Raw genomic sequence first — 5,693 nt, forward strand, 5'->3', positions numbered from 1 at the left:
ATGTAATAAAATATACATATTTATATATATTTTTATATAATTTTATATATAAAATTTTGTTTTACGTGAAAAATTTTTTACCTGGTAATTAATTCAGTTTACTACACTCCTTGTATTTTTTCCCATATAAGCATTTGTTTGGGCCATGTTTTGTGTTACATACACTGCAAATAGATTTTTGTATTGCCTTCTTGCCTCTAATTCTATTGGACTTCTGTGTTACCTTCTTTCTTAGATTATATTTCTTTAGTTTGCCTTATAGATTTTTTTCTCGAGATTCAGCAGCTCTGTAGTAATTAATTGCCTTTTGCAAATTAAGATCTTCCATTTTTAGAAATTTATCCTATGTAGTGGTTTGTCTCTTATTCCAAACACAACGATTTTTGTCGAATTCATTAGTTATTATACCAAATTCACACATTTGACTCAGCTTTTTTATATCTGTTAAAAAGCTCTCAAATGTTTCATCTTCTTGTTGTATTTTGCTAAAAAACTTAAATGTTTCATGTACAACATGTTTCTTAGGATTGCAATGCTCTTCAAATTGCAACACTTTTGCCAAGTCCTTCTTCTCTGCTTCTTGGAGATTAAATTTATTGTATAATTCAATACCATCTTTGCCGACAATATTTAATAATATAGCAATTTTAACTTTATCCGATTTTATAATATTGTTTGTCACTTTTAAAAATATATCGAAAAAAACTTTGCCTAATCTTGTGCCAATTCTCATTAAGATTTCCATTTGCACCTAATCCTCTTGGAACTTGCAAAGTAGTTTGGTAGTTTGCAAAGTACTTTCATTTTACATTCGGTATTGTTTGTATTTTCCATGACTAACCTTTCTCGATGATTAGTGAACTTTTATCTTTTCTTTCTTTTATTATTATAACTTACTACAATATGATTTTTAATATTAGGTTAAGTAAAAAGTTATCGCGTTTTTTTAAAAGACATCTATCAGTAAAAACCTCAATTACTTTCTTACCAACAATATAAATATATCTTGATAGAGTAAAGTTTCAGCTTTAAAAATCTCTTTTTTAAATTATACGATACGACAATTTTTAATGGAGTTATGAGCAATTAAAGTCAAAATAATTCTTTTATTTAATCCGCGATAACTCAGTAATCAAAAGTCGTAGGAATATTTAAAAAAAACGATTTTGTAGGGAAAGTATCAAGCTTTCACGATAGGTAATCGAAAATTTTCTCAAATTCGTTTTGGACACGTTACAAATCCACAAAGTGAGAAGAAAATTTTTCGTCTTTTTCAGCTCGTAGTTTTTGGTATGTAAAAATTATCAAACTCATATAAACTTAAAAAATGTGATAAGCTTTTAAAAGTAGAGATTTCAAGCTTTAAAACCCTTTTTTTAAATTTGAATTTCATTCATTATTGACGAAGATATTGTATATACAACTTTGAAAAATATAAAATACGCGATGACTTTTTACTACACCTAAATATACTTAACAACACTTCAAGATTGTATTATATTATGTATACTTATCGGAATACAATAATGTTATTATGAATAATATCATTATATTGTGTACACATTGATATACTAATAATAGTATGTAATATCCTTGAGAGAGTCATTTGTCTGCTAGTCTTGATTAATCTTTGAGTGCGTTGGGTACTGTTGGTTACTGCGTCCTATTTCATGCACGAGCGTGATGAATCATTTTATTCTTGTTGTTCACCAATATTAAAGAAGGATAAAATGATATATCATGCGTGTTATGTGTGAAACAGAATATGCCTTTCATCAAAATGCGTCCATAAGCGTATTCTTGCATGCACTTTCAATACATATTAGCTGAATTTCTTCTGATACCCATAACCGCATTTCTTTATCCAAATTTACTACAAAAATCTGTAATACTAATGGAAAGTTATTTTTTAAAAGTAACAAGTTACAGTTACTCGTTACCGAATAGAAAAAGTAACAAGTTACCGTTGCTTGCAAAAGTAACTTTTTGTTATTTTTCCGTTACTTTTTAAAAATCGACCATCATAGCGGAAAGTCTTAGAGGCTTTCTATTGGATTGAGTAAAAAGTCATTGCGTTTTTTTTAGCTCAAAATTGTATATACAATATCTTCGTCAATAATGAATGAAAATCAAATTTTGAAAAAGGGTTTTAAAGCTTGAAATCGTGTGCAAAGTAACGAGATAAAGGTAATTGTAAAATACGTTAGTGTTAAATAGGTAACTAAAATAGGTAATTGTAAAATACGTTACAAAGAAAAAAGTAACGTTACCAGTAAGTAGCAGTTACCAGTAAAGTTACTAAAAAAGTAACTTGTAAAATGGCCAAATATGCGGCGCGCATATTTGGCTATCATAGACTTCACTGAACGATTGACCGTCTACTTCACCCTGATAACGTTTGTCTTAATGGGAAACAATTCGACTGCCGATGTGACCTGTGAAATGTCAACATACTTTAATATACTTCAACTCGTCGTCGCGTTGTACTTTTCGCAAGGGCTTGGGTGAATCAATAGTGTCATTCAATCGATTGAAGGTATATTATCATATTATTTTCTAATTTACGGTGAACTTAAATTTACAATCATTCTTATATCTCTATTGGCACGTACTTGTTGAAGTATGCTTAATTTTTACAGGATTTTTTGATGGACGAAGTGAACACGAGACATTTCTCGGAGAACACGCCGCAGTTGCAATTTAAATCTCAGAAACAAAAGGAAGAAACTAATGTAGAGAATCAAATAGACAGGTACATCTCGAATAATGGGAGTATCGTTTTGTCTGAACATCAAAGACTATCTGATCTTCCGGTAAAGCTTCAGCGAGTTTCCGCCAATTGGATCAGTGGCCAATTGCCGCCGACTTTGTGCAATATTAATTTAACTCAAGCCAGGTCAATTGTGTGCTGTAGTCGGTGCAGTGTGGGCCGGTAGATCGTTTATATTACATCTACTATTGAAGGAATTAAATCCCGGCACGGATTCCGTAATCCTTACTCAGGGCTCTTCGAAGTATAATTTTTCGGGCAATTTATCCACTGGATACTTCACGAACAATCCAAGTCTGCGTATCTCCTATGCCAGTCAAGAACCCTGGCTTTCCGATGGTATTGTAAAGGACATATGTATATACTGTTTGACCAGTCCTATTATATGTATAGATACATGCAGATAATTTTCATAGTCCAAAGTAATTGTTGCGGATATTGTACAATGTTTATATATTCCTGTGTGTGTGCTATTGCACGTTAGAATTTTTTTACGTGACTGGTAACAATTCTTACAATTAGATCTTTCAAATCTTACGCATCAATCATTAAACATGAATTACATCTTTGTGACTAGATATAAAAGAAGATATATTTTAACAAGGATTATGAATTTTTTTGAATCTTTAATCTATATGTGATTCCATTTAGATAAAAGAAAAATGTCTAATTTTGAAATGTCTAATTTTCTAATTTTGAAATTTTTAATATTCTTTAAAGTTTCTTTTTGATCAATTGGCAAATGTTTCAGGTAGCAAATGTATGCGCCTTGATGAAGGATTTTCGACAATTTCCGCAGGGAGACATGACAATGGTCGGCGATAGAGGTGTATCTTTGTTCGGTGGTCAAAGAGCGCGAATCAATCTCGCAAGGGCAGTTTATAGACAACCGGATGTCTATTTGTTCGACGATCCTTTGAGCGCGGTTGATACTCGTGTTGCTAGGCATCTTTATGAAAAGTGCATCACCGAATATCTTCATGGCAAGACGAGGATACTTGTCACACATCAATTGCAATTCCTTAAAAGGGCGGATCACATTGTCGTACTGGATCGAGTGAGTAACATAAAATATTCTTTAGTTATATCTTAAATTAAAATTAAATTAATTTAAAAATTAAATTTTTTATTTTAAAAGTTTGACTATTTAATTTGTTTTAAAAGTAAATAACTGAGATATAATAATGACAAAAGCAAATTTAATTTATTGCTGAATGAATATTAAAACATTTTTTTTATCGTTATGAAGACATAATTTTATTAATAACACATAAAAATTAGATAATTTCATAATACAAATTAATAAATAATGAGATTTTTTAAATCAAAATTGGCAAAAATTTTGAAACATTTAATTTATATGTAATTTACATATAATTAATTAAAAGATGAAGGTTTGAATATTTTTAAAATTAAATATCCTAATTTTGTTTCCTATGGGTTTCGTGAAAATGCAAGGAAATTATAACGAATTAGTACAATCAAATAAAGATTTCATTGGGATGTTTGACAATTTGAACCAAGCGCAGAGAAAGGAAGAGGATATGAGAAGAGCTTCGGAAATGTCTAAGAGAATCACAATAACGAGACAAATATCAAGATTATTAACTACAAGTTCCATCGCTGTAAGATGATCACTCGTTATTTGTAATAAAAAAATATAGAAACTGAAAAAAATTTATTTTACATTAGATTTGTTTAATAAAAATAGATAGCACATTAAATAAAAATGTAAAATAAATATAGAAAAAAGGGACATAAATAAAAATAAAAATACAAAATAATTAAAAAAAATATCTGTATTTTTGCGCATAAAAGATTTCTAATATACTTTCACTAATTATTAATAAAGCGCGGAAGAAGTTTTTTAAGATTTAAAAAAGTTAAATAGTTTTCAAATATTTACATATTTTCTTAACATTATTTTCTTTGTTTTTAAATAATTCAAATTGAATTAACTTCATCAGATTACATCTATTATGAGAGATAAATTCAAGTAATAAGATTATTATTTTGCCATCGTGCAGCACTCGGACACTGAAAATTCGGATTATGTGAAAAACAGCTCGAAAGCCGAGATGTCGGTAGCTGGCAGAGTGTGTAAGGAATATCTGCATAATGGCAATAATTTCGCGCTATTCGTACTGCTGATGATCTTCATCATCAGTCAGATCGCCACTACAGGGAATGACTACTGGCTATCATACTGGACTACCTTGTAGAATTGAAAATAGGCGTATTGAAAATACTAATGACGTAAAACAATTCGCGAACATGTACAATAATAGTTTCTTTGGATCGATCTTCACGTTGAACCCAGATAACCTGCTGAGCACTATGGATGCCATACACGTTTACACATTCTATGTACATCATTGCCTGCATCGCTACTACGTTGTTTCGTAGCTTTCTTTATATGATGGTCTCTATGAACTCGAGTAGTAATCTTCATAATCATGTTCTTCAAACTGCTGGCGCGCATGTCTTTCTTCCACAATAATTCTTCCGGTGAGTAACAGTTACAAAATCCGATAGTCATCTTAACTACTCTACAGAGATATTCAGAAAAATTTTTTTATGACGATTTTTTAAAATATTTTTAAGGTAATTTTTAGAATATTTTATAATTTTTATATAATTATAAAATTTTTTACAAAAATTTTTTAATTTTTAAATGAATTGAGACTTTTTAGAAATGTTGAGAAAGTTTGTAACTTTTCTAAATTTTTTTATATTAGGTGTTGGAATTAATTCGTAGCGTTTTACAAGAGATGGCACAAGCAGTACACTATTTCGTTGTTACCTATAGTTCTGTATGCATTGTAAACAGCTATCATAGGACGTCATTTGCCGTACATAACCTTTCTTGAAATCATAAATAACAACACTGTATAATTCATTGAATATGTCAAAATTTGTGCCA

General features: G+C 29.9%; 1 pseudogene; it reads left to right on the forward strand.

The window, feature by feature from the left end:
- The first annotated feature begins 2,328 nt into the window (after nucleotides 1-2,328).
- Nucleotides 2,329-5,693, forward strand: part of LOC108746439 — a 6,066-nt pseudogene continuing 2,701 nt past the window's right edge.

The sequence above is a fragment of the Trachymyrmex septentrionalis genome, unplaced genomic scaffold (genome assembly GCF_001594115.1).
Source record: "Trachymyrmex septentrionalis isolate Tsep2-gDNA-1 unplaced genomic scaffold, Tsep1.0 scaffold170, whole genome shotgun sequence".
In the NCBI taxonomy this organism is placed as follows: Eukaryota; Metazoa; Arthropoda; class Insecta; order Hymenoptera; family Formicidae; genus Trachymyrmex; species Trachymyrmex septentrionalis.